The sequence below is a fragment of the Rhipicephalus sanguineus genome, chromosome 11 (assembly GCF_013339695.2).
Source record: "Rhipicephalus sanguineus isolate Rsan-2018 chromosome 11, BIME_Rsan_1.4, whole genome shotgun sequence".
In the NCBI taxonomy this organism is placed as follows: Eukaryota; Metazoa; Arthropoda; class Arachnida; order Ixodida; family Ixodidae; genus Rhipicephalus; species Rhipicephalus sanguineus.
In genome coordinates, this window is record NC_051186.1 from 24,616,187 (window position 1) to 24,637,804 (window position 21,618).

The 21,618-nt window shown below is 48.8% G+C and overlaps 1 protein-coding gene across 3 annotated transcripts in view; it reads right to left on the bottom strand.

The window, feature by feature from the left end:
* Nucleotides 1–21,618, bottom strand: part of LOC119374636 (serine/threonine-protein kinase MRCK alpha) — a 207,893-nt gene that overhangs the window by 185,026 nt on the left and 1,249 nt on the right. The window lies entirely within an intron of this gene.

A 21,618-nucleotide genomic window follows, 5' to 3' on the forward strand; every position in this document is an offset into this window, starting at 1 on the left:
CCTTTGTAATGGGTGACATGCTTTAAACCAGCAGCAATTACGCGCGTGATACTTTTTCGAAGTTGCGATGCACCCACTATGTATTCGTGAGGGAATACGCGCAGTAATGTGTGTGCCTTTTGTAATGGGTGGCCGGCTTTAAACCACTAACTCGTTATGCAGTTCACATGGTGTGACGCCCGATGGCAATATACGCTTGTATATTACTGCGATATTACATCTCGTACTGTGACACCTGTACACAGGACGTGTATGTTCGTGAAGCATTAAAGTTAATTTCAGTGCAGTTCCAAGCAATGGATTCGTGTCTGGAAACAGGCAATAAAGCAACAAAGACAAAAAAAAGGAGTGCCTCTGTGGTAGAACACCTGCTTGCCACGCAGATGGCCTGGGTTCGATTCTCACTCGAACCTAAGAACGGACAAGGTGACGATTTTTCGCTCACAACCAATGACGCCGTCACCGGAATTTCTACGGAACGAGCTCTTTAACGCTATCGCGTTAAAAGAGCACGACACGCACGTTTCAGAGGCGCATGAAAGTATTACGAAGTCAGCAGTCGAGGAAAAAATGCCAGAACAGGGCAAGCGTAAACATACGCCTTTGAAGAAATACAAGCTAGGAAGATAACAAAAGGGCAGTGAGAAATGCTGCACTCGAGGGTGACTATTCGGAGAGGGATATCGATAGCGCAGCCATGCGGGACCCGGCCGCGGCGCGTGAGTCAGCCCTCAATGCCCCCCCTCCCCCCCTTCGACATATTGGATGGGTCATCCCCCGTCCATTCAGAGAAAGGCCGTTCATTAGCCGGGTAAGCCGCCAGGCGGGGAGGTCCAATCAGCGGTGACGTCCGTTCGAGAAGGGCCGGATGTGTACATAAATGACCGCAGTGGAGTCACACCCACCCGTCAGCGAATAACTTGGTAGCTTGTATGAACGAACAAATATAATAATGGAAGGAACGGAAACTTTATTGTCAAATCAACGAGATTTGAGTCCAGCGTCTTTTTAGTGGGCCTGGGCACCCAGGAACGTACCCGGCATGAAGTCGCTTGGTACGTTCCTCTTCACGTTCCCGTTATTTATGCCAAATTACAAGCTGGAGAGATACGCACATTCATTACAAATGAATTTTATTGATTGCCCCGACTCTCCCCACCTCGCTTTCCAGAATTATTGGCAACATTGTGTGCATGACGTCATTTTTGGCAAAGCGGAAGTGACGGAACCGAGGGGCCACTAGAGCGTCTGCTATCCGCAAGGCAACAATCGTGTCTGTTTGGCTAGCGCTTCGTTGGCTGGGCACGCGAATTTCAGTTCCTTGTGGTAGTGCGTGCGATGGGTGGCAAGTGGTGTTGCGCTGTGGGCTGCACACGATTCCCCGTTGGCAGCCACGAAACACTCGCACCTAACTATTACCCTGCGTCCTTATATTAGAGTGTTTTAGCTAATAATGCCGGTTTACTGCACGGAAGGTGCGGTAATACCGCACCGGCTAAAGAATGCACATGCGTGAACATTACCGTACGGAAACACTTTCCGTAACATATACAGGGTGCACCGGGCCTATCGGTATACGGTGAGCTGCGCCTCGTGCGAAACAACGTAGCCTAATCTAGTGACGTTGGTGCGAGAGGTGGCTCGTACTTGGCTTACATTAAATTCATTCTGCCCTACCAACGCGATGTTGAACGCCGCTATTACGATACTTATGCACTCACACGATAGCAATATTAAGAAGCTTTAGTTAGTCCACAGACTTCTCAGCGATAGCATTTTACCCGATCGCGGCCCCACAAACTTGAGCCGCCTGGACAGGTGGCCCCATCTGGCGGTGGAATGTGCAACCAGGCAAGCAAAGAACTAAACAGGTGTGTTCCACTTCATCGAAGAGGAATGGAATGGCGATTTTAGTTGGCCTCCAAATGCGTCCGAATCGCAGCTGTCATTTTCCGACAGCTCCGAGGAGCTTGTGCAGGTAGCACGGTCAGTCACACACAAGATATATTTCCGACGGAGTCACCTTTCCCCTGAGCGTCTGCTCTTCGCCACTTTCGCAGCTTTCATACTTCGCGCTGGCGGGACCGGCATGCCTTGCATGATTTCCGGTTTTTACCGACTTATACGTCACGCGAAGACAGTATCCTCGGTTGGGTTTCGGTGTTGCGCTTTCTTGCTTCTTTAAAATTATTCTCCAATTTACCGAGTATTTCTGCTGTCGGGCCCGTGACAGGAGCGTCTCAGGAACATAAAAGCACCACTACTTTGACATGGCCAAAAGATCGCTTAACGTGCACCTAAATCTAAGTACACGGGCCTCAAGCATTTTCACCTCCATCGAAAATGCGGTCGCCGCTGAAAGGATTCGATACCGCAACCTTTAGGTCAGCAATCGAGCACCGTAACCACAAGACCACCGCGGCGGGTCGACCGAAAAAAGATAAAATCGGCCGCAGAATGATTATTCTTCAATGACACCGAAGAATCCATGCACCGCGAGAGGAAGGCTTGAGCAGCGAGGAAAAACGCACCCACGGCACGAAACTGAAAGAGGTCTGATGTCCGTCGCGGCAGAATTTTTTTTTTTCCGCTGTTGATTTTCCCGTTAAAATTGCTGAAACTGTCAAAACTTTAAAGTTTTAAGGTAACCTTTGAAGTTTGCAGCTCTGCAACTCAACAATGAAAAATAATATCCCAGCTCTGTGACTCACTGATCCTGCGTTTAATGTGCTCTGTGCTTCCAACGAAACAGGGGTCGACGGCATCAGTTTGTCACAGGCCGCGAGCTGGCGCTGCGCGCACGAACATCAAGAGGGGGGTCGATCAGGGCATCCCTCCTGAATGGCAAGGGAACACGTGCGGTGAGAAGGCAACGGTTGGGCTCTTCTGGCGCAGAACGTGGAGAAACGAGTGGTTTTTGACAGCGGTGTGAGCATCGATGCAAAAATGGTCACAAATCGTTGAACAGGGAATGTCGCTGGAGCCCACGTTACTACAGGTAGACACGAGTCCCGTTCAAGCATTTCTCATCACTTCAAGTCTCTATATTCCGCCGAACTTGTGTCTCGTTGCAAAAAACGCGATGAAGAGGCCAGGATGTGCACGAGTTGCCAACTCTGGGGACACAAAGGGGTGCAAGGGGTGCACTGCCACCGAAGGTTTCTCCGTCACGGCGAAAGAGCTGCCCGCACCGCCAACAACCTTGGGCAATTTCACCGGATTAGGGACGAACGGCGCCACGGCCTTGAAGCCGATCGCCAGCTGCGCTAACGTCCTCGCGAATCGCCTCACAGAATGCTCGGTATCAGTTGCCAAGAAAGCCACGCAGATGCGATGACGCCGGATTACAAGCCAGACGTTCACGTTACGCAGCTGGCTATGCACGGCTGCTGGTAATAAAAAAAGATACACACGATCTCAGGGCTAAACATAAGCCGCTTGTTGTCGTCTTGATGAATGACTGCGGGGCGCACACCCACAACGCCATGAATCGGATGGTTGAGAAAAACTGTCAAGATGGAGAAAATTAACTAGCCAATTTAAATAGCTGCGGCTTTTACGCCACTTCTACTTAATCTCTCGTATCTCTTCTCGTATCTCATTCGTGGACAACACTGCAGGCGTGTTTCCATGCCCCAAGTAGGACAATAGCGGAACTTCCGGTTGCCGTCACATAACGGATAGCCAAGGCTACCTGAGCAGAAATTTCCCACGTGACGCCATACCACCGTCGTAAAATTTTGAATGAAAGGGAAGGTTCCGCCTGGGATTGCATATGTGTCACCAATATCACCATTCATGTTTTGCCACTGTCACCACTCTGCCAGCATCACCACTGTCACAACCAGTCGACAGCGACGTGCCGCCCTACTGACGTCATGCGTGACGTTTCAGCTCAGACCACGTGACCCTACCGGGAGTTTCGATATTGCGCTGTTTTGGGGTATGGAAACACGCGGCCAACAGTGCCAAGTGGGCGCCGATTAGTGACACACGAAAACTGTCTTGTCTGCAGACGCCGACCGCTGCGCAGAAGGCACACGTCCACAACGGGAGCGGCAACGGGCGCCGTCAGTTTGTGACCCCCTTTTTGAGGCAGCGAGCGGGGCGCTGCTCCTTGGAATGGCCGCCGCCGAGTGGCCGAAACGAGGTTAGCGCGGTCCCACTGGCCTGGCCCTGGGCCTGACGGCGATTCGCCTGGCCGGCCGCCCCGTGTTGGAGGTGTGTGCGAGGGAGAGAGACACGCCCCCGCTGCCCGCACAAATTGCGCGGGCAACGGAGTTCAACAATGGACGACATGCTCGTTAGTCTATACAGCCCAAATCACGGAGCGCCGGCCTCGGCTGCCCGCGCCGCCTTCGTGGCCATATCGGCCTGTTCCAGAGAGTCTTTTGCGCATGCAATTAAACGAGGGAAACAGTGAAGCCCGAATTTCCGTCACGTGACAGGCCAACGTACAATGAAGTAAGCAAACGGGAAACATTTCTGTTTCTTCTATAACTATCAAAGTAGTTAGAGGAAATCTGAATTGGATAACAGCGGTTCTGTTAGAGGTAAACAAAAGCAAAAAAGAAATTTGAATTAGTATTCCATTACTGATGATTGCTACTTAAAATCAGTATATTAACTACAGCGTCTAGGAATGATATACGACAGAAAATCGTGGAAAAATTCACCCACAAGTCGGCCAATCCCCTGCATTGGGTACGGGCCATGCTCAACGAACGACTCGCGAACGAAGAACGCGAGGCGTACACGGTACGTATGAAAGCGGCAGTGCAAGCTATACGAACTAACCGAGACCACAAGCATTCTCCACATCGCGTCTCCTGAAATGCGAAGCAGTTACGAATAGGGCCGCCTCCCCGTTTCAGCTCATTCGGGCTGCCGAGATGACGGTGGCAAAATCCGCCTTCAACTGAATCTTTAGCACTCGAGAGAGTCGGGCCCTTTCTCGTGCGTGTTTACACGGCAAGCATTTGCTTATACTTCGTCGTCAATACTCTACCTCCAGCTGCACAATCGCGATGATGATGATGACTCCAATTCTTTACTGATGGCACGCATCTACTACGGAGCAAAGCCACGAACTATGTGGCACTGCAATGCCAATAATAAAGAAAGAAAAAATGTATGAAAGAAGCTTATCCCAAATCAAATATGATGTAATAGTAATTACACAGCCTGGTGTAGTTACGAATAAGCACATATAAATATAAGACACTTGTAGTTAAGGTGGCATATGATCGATGGTATTATTATTATTATTATTATTATTATTATTATTATTATTATTATTATTATTATTATTATTATTATTATTATTATTATTATTATCATCATCGCCATTGGGAAATTCTTCTTTCCTTCTGCATGCCGCTGCCATCGAGACATTTAAGGAAATTCATTCTGTCAATGAGTGTCGCTTGCTGCGGTCCGATTTGTTTTGTTTTTCTGAATGAGAGCAGTAACCTCTCCCTCAATATTGCTAACACCAAAGCCACGACCTTCTCACGCAAAACTGCAAGCGTATCATTTTCATATACACTGTTCATTACGTGCCCTAAGGTTTGTGTGATCAACCATCTGGGTGTTCTTGGCGGTACCTCACACTTTTCTAAAAAGCTCACACTAAGCGCGTGGCTTCGCGGAATCTTTTTTCTCTCGGCTCTGCTTACCGCGCGATATCCCGAGTGGCTTTGCATGGGACGTTGAAGGGACACTAACGAGAAATAGGACATTCCTCGTATTAGTCAGTCCCGATTTCGCAACACCGAAAGCACCACGCTTACCACGAGAAGACGCTCGGTAAGCGAGAAGAGAGAGAAAGGAAAGACGGGGAGGTTAACCAGAGGAAGCCTCCGGTTTGCTACCATGTACGTGGAAAGGGGATGCAAAAGAATGAAAAAGAAGAAGAAGAGATGTGATGACATCACGCGACAAAAAGAAAAAAAGAAAAGGTCATGACCGTAGTACAAGTACTACACAGCAACATTTTCTGCCAACAGTCACAGTTTGACATTGAGTCCGGTTGCTTGTAGAAACCGCAACAACGCCCTCAGAGCGGCTCGTGCTGAAGACCGGGTAGGCCGGGTGTAGGAAAAAACGTCCCCGGAATATACGTCCCCGGAAGATACGTCCCCTGAATAAACGTCCCCGGAAGAAACGTCCCCGCTGGCATGGCTCTCTAGGAAAAAAAGTCCCCAGGAAAAAAATTAACCAAAAACCGAATCCTGTGCGAACTCACTTGACAAAACACTGCATTCTGTATTCGACACTTCGTAAATTTTCGGCCACATTGTGTTCAAAAAAGAATGAAGGTAAAACCGAATCGTATGTCGAATAACCCTGAGGAAATCTTCCATTTTCGTTGTCCTGGCAGTACACTCCTCACACAGGTTGTGAATACTCTGCTGCATGGCCTTGAACGCTGATTTGCGCCTCTTTTTTCGGGGTGCACCGACTCGAGACTGGGCCATCTTCAATGCCGCGGTGGCTTCCGAGCGCAAGCCGTCAGAGGCCCTCCCCACTGTTGGGCGGCTGTGGCCAGCGATGCCTCCCAGCCTTCTTGTTCGGGCCTCCCCATGATTGTTCGTCCTGTGTCCTCCAAGAACAGTGGCCGAGTAGGCGTTCCACATAGCAGTAAAGTTGAATTTCCGTAAACTACAATCTTCGCGCGGATCTTTTTTTTTTTATGCAGTAGGAAATAAAGAATTGGCGATTTCAAGGCGCAGCGTTTGAGGGCCCCAGTATGGGGACGTTTTTTCCGACAACAAAAATGGGGAAATTTTTTCCAGGGACATTTGTTCCGGGGTCGTTTATTCCGGGGACGTATCTTCCGGGGACATTTATTCCGGGGACGTTTTTTCCGGAACCCGGGTAGGCCAGGGCCCTGGGATTTTGTTCTCCGTGGGAGGGCGGCTGTCCAGCTGGCCTAATGCGGCTGAGAGGGCCGCCCTTTCGGAATTGAAGCGGGTGCACTCACAGAGAAGGTGCGCGACTGTTTCGCTGCACCCGCACATTTCACACGACGGGCTCTCAGCCATTCCAATAATATACGAATAGGCATTTGAGAAGGCCACTCCAAGCCATAGACGGACCAGCAGGGTAGAGTCGCGTCGTGATAAGGTGGACGGGATGCGTAGTTCCAGATCAGGGTCCAAGGTATGCAGGCCTGTACTTGTAAATGTCGCTGACTTCCGCAAGTCCAACGTTATATACGACGGGCTAGCACACGAAGTTCTTTTACGGCGTCCGATCTTGACAGAGGAATGGCGATACTGCTGACACCGTCGTGAGCGGATCGGGCAGCTGCGTCCGCTTGGTCATTTCCCTGAATACCACAGTGACTAGGCAGCCACTGGAACATTACTCGGTGGCCTCTTTCTATTGCTTCATGGTGGATTTGCCTGATTTCCGCGACGAACTGCTCATGTGAGCCATGACGTAAAGCGGAGGGTAGGCTTTGGAGTGCTGCTTTCCTATCGCAGAAGATAGACCACGAATTAGGTGTCTGCTCCACGACAAACTGAAGAGCAGCACGGAGGGCTAGCTGTAGTTCAGCAGCTGTAGTTGAGTCCAATAAAATTTGTTGCTGGGCTAGTTGGTGCATAGTTAAAATATAAGACGGTGGCGCAAAAAGGGACAAGGACGAAACAGGAAAAAGAGACGTATACAAGCGCACACTACCAACTGGTTTATTCTCGAAAAGACAATATATATGCCATTACGCACATGCGCAGACGGCTGTTTCGTCCTTGCGCCACCGTCTTATATTTTAGCTGTAGTTGAGGTTGCGTGAAACATGTTGAGCTGTATTGTGATAGATCTTGCTGGAATTACTCGGTTGAGCTTGTAGTCATAATTGAACCATCAGTGTAAATATGGGTGTGAGCACTGTACACCTCATGTAAATACAGTAGTGCAGCCTGTTTAACGGCAGCCGACGACATTCTTCTTTTCTTCGTTACTCCATGGGGTCGATGTAGCCACCATAAAGGCGAGGACGGTCTTGCTGCAGGCGTATAGTTCGAGGGCAAAGAAGAACTATGGGCAGCAATAATGTGGCTGAACGTTGTATGCGGCCTTCTTGCAGGTAAGGACGCGAGATATGGTACCAAGGTACCCGGGCAAGGTGTTGAATATGCGCCCCGAGGGTATCACTTGTTACGTACGCTGACATAGGATGGTCTCCTACAATGACGATTGTTGCCGAGAAAACGCGCGAAAAGAGAATACAGGTGGCGACGTCACCTTTCCGCACCTGCTCGTCGTGACGTCATAGACTTTGACGGCGCCTGCTAGAGTCTAGGTAATCGTTTGCCGCTAAAAACTGTTTACACTGTGTTCAAAAGGACTCAAAGTCTTCACATAGCAAGTCTCGGGAGATTTAACCGAACCAATGTGGCCAAAGTACGCAGAAAGACTTTGAAATTCGCAACGTCGCACTGACGTTCACGCGCTGAAGTGTCGGCACGAAATTCAAAGATCAAACTTGGACTTTCATTTATTCTTGTGATAACTAACCTCTGATGGCGAAACTAATGATTAATAACTTTCACATTAGTGGTTATAAAGCAACTATTCCAGCGCCGCCCACAATCCTTTCTGTGGAAACAAAGTCCCGTTATCGCTCCGACCGACACAGGCGGCAACGACAGAAGGTAGTACGTGTTACCGCACTCGAAGCCAAGGGCGTGTCTTATCGCGACATAGGACAGCAATAGGAGTGTTTACCGTCGACAGGCGAGACAAGTGCGTCGTTTCCGCGCGACATCAGCACATTCACCGTGGACGAGTGGTCGCCGTTAGGTTAGGTTAGTCAAACAAGGGTAACTTGAGTTTTGCTATATATATTAGGGCGATAGCGTTAAACAGCTCGATTCGCAGAATTCCGGTGTCGGCGGAGGCGTCATTGCACTCTAAGAAAAAATCGAGTATTTGAAGAGTCTTTCTGCCACACAACTATAATCGTCATCCACCTCGCGTACTTTCCTCGCGTTATCCCTGCGGTCCCGGCACTTCGCGGTCCCGATCAGCGTGACATAGCACTCTTGATAGGAAAGTGACGAGAGCCGGGTTTGCAAAAAAGGAAACGCGAGCAAGCCAGATGACGATTATTATTGTGTGGCAGAAATACTCCCCAAATACTCGATTTTTTCTTAGAGTGTGGTTGTGAGCGAAAATTCGAGTTAGATGCAAATAAATAAATAAATAATAAATTTAGTGGGCCCGAGTGAGAATCGTGGGTCCGAGTGAGAATCGAACCCACGCCTCCTGCGTGGCAAGCAGGCGTTTTATCATGCATGCAGCCCCGTCAGTGCTTGAAACTGCTTCGTAAAAAAAAAAAAACGCTATAAGAATGTCATGTACTGGATCGAAGGAGTCTCCTTAACGCATGTAATATTGCGTGCACGCGTGGCGGAATCGTAGAATCGCACCAATTGCACAGCGAGTGGGTGGTTCAAAGCCGCCCTCCCATTACAAAGTGTGCAGCAGGCGCTGGTGCACGTGGCACCTTACGGACACGTAGTGGGTACCTCGCCAATTTGCAAGAGGAAGAATTGTGGAGTAGTGGGCACTTCGCATTTGTATACTTGCAGTAGGCGTTCTAGGATAGGTTTTATATATGGTTGGTGCAGCACGCTCGACGGCTGCTGGCAAGTGGCCCCGAATGGTTGGTCGACAAGTCGCTTTCTTCCTCCACAGCGCAAAGTGAGCTCTACCGCTACGTATAGCTGAATCTTATTTCAGACAAAAAGAAAAAAAATGTACATTTTCCTGGGCGACTGTGGCGAAAAGGCAAAGAAAAGCCTGACACGGCACCTTGTTTCAGAAAACCTGAAATCCTCACCAAATTTACACACTGCTCAGTGTTATAGTTGACTAAAGCTTAAAAGTGCAACAGATGCGCATTTAAAAAACAAACAAACAAGAATTATTACATGTAAGCCACAGGCGTACAAGACAAGGCAAACAAATTACGAGACATACAGCTGATAAGGTTACCTCTTCGTTAGCTTTTGTGCTTCAAGTGGCAATGCCAGACTGATTCATCGATTGTTTTATTCGAAGGTTCAAAAGGTGCGCGCAAGCAAAGATCTCAATATTGATTACTGAACCCCTTGGATGTCGGCACGACGTTCAAGCTTATTAAGTGACCGCTGTCTACAACAGCAACGCGCGGACTGCAAGTGACGCCGCAGTGTGGGAGAAGCGACCTCGTTTTACCGAGTACGCAAAGCCCGGCATACCAAGTGGTAGTAGTGAAAACTTGTATTGATAATAATGTTTGTTGGCAGGTAGGTGGGGTCCTCAGTCTAGGAATCCAGTGGCTCTTGCGGCTTAATGGGTTTGGTCGAGCAGAGCCAGCTGGCTGTCCCCATCCTTGCTAGCAAGCCTTGTTCGAGATGTTGGAATGCAGTCACCGCACTCGGGAATCGAAGCCGCGTTCAGCAGCAGAACGCCCTCTCGCAGGCCACCAAGACGGGGTCGAAACTAGAGCACTGCACGAGCCTGATTTCTCGGCCCGGGCCCGCTTTATGAAGCCCGAGCCCAGCCCGGGCCCGTGGTTCCAAGCGCGGGCCTGGCCCGGGCCCGGGCGTACATGACCGAACCCAGCCCGAGCCCGGCCCGGCCCGGGCCCGTGGTTCCAAGCGCGGGCTTTCGTTACTAAACTTATCCAGGGCGCGAGTGTTCATGACCAGGCACGGCCCGGGCCCGCTAGAGAGGATATTAGTTGTTGATGATGATGGAGGCCGTCTCTTCCTTCGCGCGCCTCTGCTCACGCGTGAGGAGTCAGCAATATCTCGCAGTGATCGCTGCAAGGGCCTTCATTTTGCGGATGGCGCGTGTTACACGCGCGCTTGCGCTTTGAGATGGTTCAGGTGTGCGCCTCGAGAAAGACGAATTTACGATGTCTGTGACAAGTTATGTCCCTTTAATTCCCTCACTGCCCAAGCAAAAATTAACATGACGCTTTGAAGGTGATTTAAAGCTTACACACGCCTTAACATCAGCAATTCGATCAGAAGGATAGCCACATATAATTCGGTCTACATCTCTATAGGCGCAACAAAGGACGCGAGCATAAAATATCTTTGTTTACTTACAGATTGTACCGTATGTGTCAACTTGAAATAAAAGATGGAAATCTTTATTCCTCCCATGGGAACAACCGTGATCTGGCCCATTGTTAGTGCTGTTATTTTTACGCTGGTGCACATGCATTTACCTTGATCGTACGATTTTGTCCTATCAGGTCATCTAGCATACGAATATATGTAACAGGTGAATTCATGAGCATACAGCATAAAATAAACGCACCAGTCTAGCATTAGCGTCATATCATGTAGTAGTATCGAGTGTAATCGCAAAAATGGTAACGGGGAAGTTGCGCTTTTTTGTATAATTCATTTTTCCTCACGCGGCTGCCATGTTCGTTTTTATGGAAAAGAAAAAAATAGAACTGTTTTTCTATTTTCTTTGCTAAGCTTTACTAAGAGCCAGCCAGCTCTTGTCACTTCAGCTTGGCACAGAATGCCTTAGATGCAATGCATAACGTTCACGTGTGCTTGAAGGCCCGACTTAGGCCTTTTAATGAGCGGGCCCGAGTCCGGCCCGGGCCCGCCGGAAAACGCTTCGGACGGCCCGGCCCGGGCCCGTGCAGTGCTCTAGTCGAAACCAATAAGATTCAAGATACAACAGCTCGGCAATATCGCCGTCAAACGGAATGAATACGGAATGAATGAAAGAAAGTTATAACGGATCGACGCGAAGGAGAAAGCGGTTCACAGGAACAATAGTGCTGCAACACAAATGCCTACAAATGCGCGCAAGCAACGCCGTGCCCAATCAGCGCACGAAGATACTGTCCACGGCCGCAGTAAAGTGGATCGGCCGTGCCTTCCGGGGACCGCCCTAGATCGCGCCTCTCTCGTCGACAATAACGAAAATAAAAACAGCCATCAAGGGAGGCTCATTTGGGCAGAGGTGTGGGAACGGTATCGACTTGAATGCAAAGCACTCGTCCTATACACCGTGATCCCACTCTCATCGGGCAAGGCACGAGAAACGCACGCCAGCGTTTCGGTGCCGTGAATCGGATGCCATGAACCGGCGGCGTATAGTCTAGAGACGCTGATGAGTTTCTTGTCCACTACTGATCGTTTAATTAAATGATGTGCTTATGACACGCAGTAGTTGAGGGGGTACAGACGCCAATTTTCGATGCTCAGTTTGCTCCGTCATACAAATTCCCTGCATTTAGAGATGGCTCTGCGCAAGTGTGAAACTCAGTAAATGCTGATGTTTTATTTTGACATTAAAGTCAATTTTCGCATGGCGCACCCACTGACATCGACACTAGCGTGACGTCAGGCTACTTCACGCGTCAGTATGGCCATTTCTGATGACGTCAAGTATAAAACATACAAATTGCCGCTTTTGTATCACCATGGAGCATAGAGTTTCTTACAATAATACCTAGAGGGGAATCTGGCGCTAGTGTCTACGCGAGCTCCTTGAGCGGCGCTTCAACCACCATGGGAATGATGGGAAGTACAGTCTTCGGATTTGCTTCGGATGGATTAGGTTCTTGAGATTCGCGACGTTCGTTTGCCGAGTGTAAAACAAAGCGATATAAAGTTATTTCCAATTAAAACTCGCTTCATTCTTTTGTATGTAAAACGTATTGCAAAAAGTTTGCGTAACCGTAAGATGGAACTGAAACCTGGACAAATTCAGCCATCAGGGTATGCATTGCTCTGCATTTGTGTTCCAGATTTGGCATCACAATATAATGAATTATTTTCTTTACAACACTTAAAACAAACGCACCCGTCTTCCCCTCGAAAGTACGCGTTATCTATTTATGGAAATAACAGTGCTATATTGAGTGAGAAACAACGTATCATCTGCTGCGATGCCAGGTGCGTCTGTCCAAGTGGTCTGTTTCCAACGCATCTCTCGTTTTGTTGTGAAGTCAGATGAGCGTGACGGTGCGTCTACTTAGCTTCGCCGTCGTTTTGCAGTCGATTTGAAAGAGTTTTGGCAAGTAGCGCTCATCACAAAACGTGAACTCTCGGCAATTTCCTGCACTGGCATGGGACACTACATCTATGCGCAGCGGTGAGTGCACGGCGCTTTGCTAAAACTGTCAAATACAACCTGTTAATCTGCAACGTCGCAGCAAAACAAGAGATCTAGCGGTCTTCAGCCCCTTTGAACAACAAAGGCACTTCTTGAGTGCTTTGCAACGCACCACACTAACCACGCCTCGCGAAGAACGAAACTTAAACTGTAGAAAAAGATCCGTAGATAGTTCGCTAGCTAACGCAATCTAATCCGAAGCCTGTACTTCCCATCATTCCAATGGTGGTTGAACGATCGCAGCGCCAGTTTCCTCTCAAGGTTATTGTATGAAACTCTATGGAGGAAGGAATACTAAGGAGAGGCCCCGACGTCACATTCGTGAAGCATCCACATAGCAAACACCCACATCGGCTCCTAGAAGGGGCAGCTAAACATTTCGCGATTTTCGTCGCGTCGTTTGCAAGCGCATGCGCGCATCGAGCGGGTCGCAAGACATTTGCCGTCTTTTTTTTTTTCTCGCCGTGCAAGCAGCGCAGTCGATACACGCGCGCTGCTCCTTCTGTGTGTTCTTTAGGAAAGCTACGCAATGTCCAGCTGTTGCGTATACGCGGTGCAAATCGCGTGCACTGCGGACAGTACTGGGTGTCACTTTTCATGTGTACGTATGTACGTTCGCTTCACTGCTGATCACTAATGCATGGTATTCGCATGCGAAGCTCTCGGATGCGTGCTTTGTTGGATTATGTCAACTCAGAACACACGTGAACTTTTGTTTTTGGCGTCTGACGCGCCGTACATAACATGCGCCGAAGGCATCGTATAGCGCTTTTAGAGGCTGTGTCGTTCATATACGGAAGCGCAATAAACTTTTGTTGCTATCGGACTACGTGCTGTATGTATTCTGCGGTGTGCGCTCGCTACGTGCTAGTAGTTGTGTGCGCACTCGAATTACAAACTTTACGTGCACGATCGCGTATACACTACAGCGGTGTCCTCTTTTAGAGGAGAAGTTACGTCAACTACTAGGTTGGCGTTGCGCCGAATAGCTACTAAGCAAGCCATTAAAATCGTGCAGTGCCACGCTCACTCCATTATACGAACAAAGAACCGCTAATCGGCCAATAGATCGGGAAATCGGGCTACGAGAAAGGAAAAGAATTAAAGGTCTAACGCCCAGCAGAACGCGTAAGTCACTGCCAGGTGAGTTCGAATACGATGATGCAGGGGCTGAATGTTTTTTTGATTACGGCACGTACCGGTACCTTCTGTACTGTTGCACAAAAACGCTCCACGAAGAATTTCAGCACGCAGCGCTCGGGCCTGCCACGCACGAACAGCCTGGTAAACGTCTGTTTGCAACATTTTACTGCATGCGAACCGCACAACACGCGCTAAGTATACGCCGGGACTACAAATCTGCGCAGAAGCGAACCACCGCGGAGAGCACGCCGCGGGGCGTCTGCTCTTTTGTTTGCTTCATACCGGTTTGTTTGCCCCATAAATCTGACGTCACTTCCGCCACATTTTTCGCAATGCATTGGGGATACGATAGGGCCTCTCCCACTGACACCAGCGAAGTCTAGCAGCGCAGCAGCCGTGTAAACATCACGATATCTTGCGCGAGCACGTGACGTGAAGTCCATACCATGTCGTGACGTCAAGGTACAATAGGAGCCGAAACTAGCTTTTAAGATCGTGTTGAAATTCATTTTTCAGGGCGCACTCACGCTTACCAGTACGTTTTCTAGGATGCTGAGGAATTGATCTTTCATTTGACGCAAAAAAAAAAGAAAATTTTTCGTGTCAGTACTCCTCTATCTGTGTGATGCAATGAATCAATTATTATTTCAAAGCTCTACTGTCGCTAATTTCATCATCACCGGTAGGGTAATAGAAGAGAAAAGGAAAGTCATGTATGCTCTAGCTGTGCGCATTCAATATGGGCTCCGGCCTGCACAATAAGACGAAGTGGGATGAAGTTCGCACATCGCTCCTCAACTACAGGCCGTCCAGAGGGCCGTCGCCGAGAGTCGTGCACCGCCTCCCGGTTCCGTCCTGGGTGGAGCCACCGACTTGATGGGGAGACCTCCCTTCGTCGTTTTCTGCAGGACTATTAAATAAAGTTCGCGTCACCGTCACTGTCATGTTCCCTTATCATAATCTGCGCCGGAGTCACTGCACATAAACATCAGCTTGACGTCACGGATTTTAAATGCGAATGCATTTCTTAGTCGGGCTATGTGAGGCATCCGGCGTTGTCCACGGCGCCCTCTCCTATAGCAACAGCTGTGGGCGCGCGCGCTTATCCTCGCCCCTAGCAACCGGAGCATGTGGTGCGAGAGAGTGTAGGAGTGGGTAGGTGCAGTGCTTCGCCGCTCCTTCTCTCGCAGTTCGCTCTCTCTCCTCTCTGCGCCCCACTCTCCCGTCCGCTCGGACCGTTCGCTGGCTGGGCGCCTCTCAAGAACATCCGGGAATGTGTGCTCGAGACGCCGCTGTGAAACGCCAAAGCCGAGCCGAGAACGCTGCCGCCCCACTCTCCCGTCCGCTCGCGCCTCACTCTCGACCGTTCGCTGGCTGGGCGCCTCTCAAGAACATCCGGGAATGTGTGCTCGAGACGCCGCTGTGAAACGCCAACGCCGAGCCGAGAACGCTGGCGCCCCACTCTCCCGTCCGCTCGCGCCTCACTCTCGACCGTTCGCTGGCTGGGCGCCTCTCAAGGCGATAGCAGAAGTCGGTGAAGGCGAATGTCTGACGGCAACGGTACCCTGTCTCGGCGCAAGAAATGCATTCGCATTTCCTCACGATTCCTTTCGGGGAGGTGGGGGCATTTTTTTTTTCATATTTCTTCGACAGTGGGTTCAACAAAATTTGCTATGGCCCTCTGCGAGGGCAATGTACTCCATTTTTAGCGATTAATAATTATGGAGCCCCCCGCAGACGTCCTCAAAATCTATCAAGCCACATCGAGCTGGTGCGGAACTTCAAAGTGGCGTCGCCATTTGCATGCTACCTTTGTGCAATTTTATCTCATTTCTACGGGTTTACGTGCCAAAACGAAATTATGAGGCACGCCGTAATGGAGGGCACCGGCAATTTTGACCACGTGGATTTCTATAACGCGCACTGACGTCGCGCTGCATTTCGTCTCCATCGAAATGCGACCACCGCGGCCAGACTCGAACCAGCGTGTTTTGAGCGCCTTCTCTAAGCAACAGTTGTGATCTCGTGTTATTGTGTTACCTTGTGTGTGTGTATATATATATATATATATATATATATATATATATATATATATATATATATATATATATATATATATATATATATATATATATATATAATATCGCCACACAGTTCTGCAAGCCGGGTGACCATGTAGTTCTGAAAAGGTTGTCTAAATCCCTGGCGTATGATGTTTGCAGCCCAACACACTAAAAGGAAAATAAGTAGCAAAGATGAGCGAAAGAAGAACCGGGGAATTGTGGGAGCAAATCTGCCGATTGGGGGCAGACTCGGCAGCGGTGGGATGAAAGAGGTCAGATTGGAACACGGCAAGTTGTCGCCGAAGTTCCCACCACTGATCTCCACTAGGTTGGTGGAGATCAGTGGTTTCCACTTATCGAATCAGAAAATACTGAGCGCTGCAAAGACGAAAGCGAGTGATGAGAGACTATGCATGCAGTACGTCCACATACAAGGTGCTACACCTGCATAACGCTTGCATACGCACCTCAGAAAACAAATTACCTAAGCGGCTCAATTTTCTATACAAGCTGGACTTGACCGGAAAACGGCACGAAATCCAAATAGCTAAATGATTATATCCGCCTTCTCTTCAGAAATGTTACAAGTGCCAAGTTTAGGAGGCGTCATACCGAATTGTTCGTGGTGTACTGCAAAACCTTCCAGAATGTGTAATGCGTAATTGCAGCCCGAACAAAAATCAAGGACATTTTCCCCTGCTGGTCTCCACCATCGTGAACAATGACTTATTGATGCAAACAAGCATTATTATTATTATTATTATTATTATTATTATTATTATTATTATTATTATTATTATTATTATTATTATTATTATTAAGGCGACAGACTTAGATGCCCCACCAAACGCGAAAATTGACCGTCTGTGTCAACACGAGTTATGCAAAAGATCATCACGTGGTGACGTCACAATGACGTCATCACATGACATCGTCGCTTGGTCAGAGGTGGGCCGATCACGGAGGCAGTGCAATACCAGGTGAAGTGCAGAAAGCTTACAATGCCTCTGATCCTGGAGGCAGTGTAAAACCACGTTAGGTGCAGAAAGCTTTGGGAGAGGGTCGGGGGAGGATCAATACATCGACTTGAAGAAAAGGAGACGGCTTTCGCCTCCGAGTCGTCTTAGGCGAGTGGACTAGGGGCCCTTTGAGTTTACTATTAATATCATAATAATTATTATTACTATTATTATTACTATTATTATTATTATTATTAGTAGTAGTAGTAGTATAGTAGTAGTAGTAGTAGTAGTAGTAGTAGTAGTAGTAGTAGTAGAATTTCCGCGGTTAATAGTAACACTAGCAGCAAAAGGACGTCACACGACTGAAGAGACAGGCGTGAATGTGAGAGCGCGCTACGTGATCCACAAGGTGCACGCGAAGGACGCCGTACAAACTGAAGCTGCGACGGAAGCCCACGTTACAGCGAACTGTAGCCACGTAGCGCATGCGCCCTTCGGCATAGGCACCACGAGATGCGAGTGCGTTCTCACGACAGGCACATCGGATCCGTACAGGGACGGCAGACGAGGCTCGTTACTGCGTCTGCTAGGTGGACGGAGATCCGCATTTCAGATACGTGGCAATTTCACGTGTACGGCTGGATACACCGCCGATCGTTCCCATGCGATAACCGCCCGCAGTGCGGAGCGTTCGCCGTGAATGAGCGAGAACGGCTTTCGCTTGTAACGTGCAGTTTCTTGCTCAGCCACTCGCGTGTCTGACTCAATGGGCGCCGGATAAACGTTTCCTTCACTAGTCAGAAATTTTTTTCAATGGAGTGGAGAGGGAGGTCCGACCACCCTTTAAACATATTCGTGCGTGGGTTTGTGCGCGCGCGTGCATATATATAGCACACGAAATGTGAAGTTATAACTTGCAAGTGACGTCAGTTCCTGTCTTCCGTCCGCCATCACCGAGCACATGTCTCGGTGACCGCGCTGTGTTTACGTTCGTGCGCGGATAGTTTGGCGTAGTGAGCGTGTTTTGATCGTTTGCCTTGCGCTTATGACGAACGAGAATCGTTCAGGACATTATGCAGCCTGCAGTGTCGTCAGTGGTGTCGCACGTAATGGTTGAAACAACTTCGCACGAGCCCAGCGACGCTCTTCGCCGCCTGCATTTTGCGACGCTCAAACTGCATGAGTTTCGTCGCTGATTGCTGCATAAAACCATGGCCCAATAACATGTTTGGCGCCCAGTCGGGGTTCGTTTCACCGAAGAGCTAAGAGGGCCTCCCGAAAACCAAGGCGCGATCGCTGTGTTCAATTCGGTGCTTCACGTCTCCACAAAAATTGACCTCGCGCATAACTCCGTGGCGATACACTCGGCGAAAAGGTGAGGAGATTCGGAAGCATAACTTGCCTGTTATGAAGTGACACCTGCACACACAAACGTTGTGCAACGTCTGAGGTCCTTCCTGTTTACGCGCACATAAGCCATCTGCTCCGCTTCTCGGACAGCTCTTACGTGCGGTCGCACGGCTTTGTGATCACGTTTGGCAAACAGTACGTCCCCGCGTCTGTTTTTTTTTTTTTTAATTGATTTGCACTTCTCGTGCAGCATCCAAATATCGCATAAATCGCCGTTGCAATGTGCAGCGTTGACGGGAAATGCCAGAGCCGCACAGCTTGAGTCGGTGTCGTCTGCTGCCCTGTGCTCGGTATCCCAGAGTTCCGTGGTGTGACGTAGTTGCAAGTTATGTATAGCACTACCATGGTCCCTCGCACTAATCTTTACTGTGAAAGCGCGCAAAAACTTGGAGGACGCTTCGGCTTCAAGAGACGAACGTAATCGCCTTCTCATTCGCTCGCATGGCTTCGCTTCTCGGTGGACACCGTGCCGCAAGAAAAGGAACGTCTGTGCGAATGGCCGTTTCAAACTATCCCAGAAAGCCTACTGCAAGTACAGTTGCCAAGTGCCCACTACGCGTCCGTAAGGCAACAAGCGCAGCTGCACACGTTGTTGATAATGATAAAATGATGTTAGTGGGCTTTGTAACTGGTGGTCCTTTAAACCAACAACTTGTTGTGCAATTCACGTGTTTTGACGCCCGGTGTGATTCTACGCTTGTGCCACCCTATATCACATGCGTTAATGAGACTCCCTCATTATACTACAGAGCACGGGCGTGGCTCTGTAGTAGAACACCTGCTTGCCCCGCAAAAGTCGTGGGTTGAATTCCCACTTGAACAGAAGATTTTATTATTACTATTCCTGTATTTGCATCTATCTCGAATTTTCGCTCACGGAATTTTTCGCTCACAACCACAGACACGAGGTAATGCACAAGCGACAGTGCTGTACGCCGTTTGAACTCGTGCCAGGTTTACGGTGTAGAACCGCACACAAATCATAGAAAGAAAGAAAGAAAGAAAGAAAGAAAGAAAGAAAGAAAGAAAGAAAGAAAGAAAGAAAGAAAGAAAGAAAGAAAGAAAGAAAGAAAATGACACGGTGGTGTTCCAACCTAGAAAACTCTAGCTGGAACTACTAGAATGGTCTAGCTCCAACTAATTCTTTTTACATCCGTGACCTTACTAAGAAAACCAGAAACCTACAATTAACCAGGCGAAATAAAATGTGCCCAAGAACCTTGTCTAGATGTGCGAAGCCTTGAATGTGAACCCGATTTCTGTGCCATGATGTGGTGAATTTATACCGCAGTTTCACAAATTTCAGTTCGACCAAATCACAACAGCTCGGAGTCACGTGACCTGAGCGGAAACGTCAAGTATGACGTCACTTGCTGCGCGGCACGTCGTACTTTACTGGAGTGACGCGGGCTAACCGCTGGCAAAATAGCGACACTTACGCAACGTCAGGCAGCACTTCCCGTTCGTTCAATTTGTAAGCGACGGTATGGCGACGTGCGTGACGCTTATGCTCCGAAGCGAAATTTTTTCGAGGGTCTCGTTTCTTTGTTAGGCGCGACCGAATAAATCCAGCAGACAGTTAAGCCGAAGAAGTATTGTTGTCTTTTAACTGTAGCGTTTAAGACGAAAATTGAAGATGTGCAATGACACACGCCAAAGAACCTTGTCTATTCCCAGGTCACGTGACCCCGAGCTGTTAGGTGCAAACAGACGGAAGTCGTGGGAACCTATTTTTAATGGTCAACGTCACTTGACATAAACCTCGACGCACTTGCACTATTTACTTTCCTCTTTTTCGATCTCCGGATCGACAGTCCGTATGGCTTTGTATTTTTGCATGCTTCTTTTTAAGGCTATTGTATATTTACTTTTATTCTGCACAAATCATATGTCTTCGTTTGTTAATTGACTGTTTTTCATTGCTGTTGCCCACGTTGGGCTGCGGACTAGTTGAGCCGCCTGTCGGCAGTTTTTCTTTTTTTTTTTTTTTTCGTTGTACTCCATCTGTAGAATTTTACACGGTGGAAATAAAGATTTCATTTGATTATTCTCCTCAACGTCCGCCGTAATCGTGTTCAAGGTAGTCGCAAGTCGCCGTCCACATCGGTAGACCTGACGCAGTGGTTTAGCGCCAACGGGTACAACTTCCTCGTTGGACTCACTGTGAGACACTGCGATGGAAACACGAATGCACGCGAGCAAAACGCACGCAGGCGAAAAAATCTGGCACCCGATCTGAGAAGGGCACTATCGCCGACGCTCTTTCCGGGGTTCCCCTCTGCACAGGAGCGCTCCATTCGGGTCATGGGAACACGACGGAGGATATCCCAATCGAGATTGTCGACAACGATGCTTTTAATTTCGTTTTTGTTGCTATAGAGCTACCGGCAGCGTCGCTCACGGGTCAAGTAGAGCTTTTCGCGATATTCGTCGAGTAAATGACACCTTTCCTTTTACAGCAGAGCTCGAGGTTTGCCGTGTGTCGTAGAAAGAAAAGTGTCATAATCATTAACCGGCACTCTCTCAAAGACCGCCCGAGATTTCTGCACATATGATTAACATGGGAGGCTGAAACGTGCCCAACAGCTCGGCTGTGACCCAGCCTGATGCGACTTAGTGCAAGCTGCGTTATTGTTCTTTTTTTTTTATGATGTAACCATAGGTGCTTTCTAGGTCAAATTACAGAAAATAATAACATCGATTACTTCCGTCCTGACGTATCTGGCATGCGCAGTCGAGTGTGAGAGTTCCAATTCTCTTAATCCTAAATTATTTTTCCAGGAATATGAAACTTCAGAAGAATCATCAGCGACGCAGCCACCTGTCGTCAGGGTAACCGCGCGACGAGACGTCAACATTCGACGTCCCTTCAAGGTGCCAACGAACTTCGC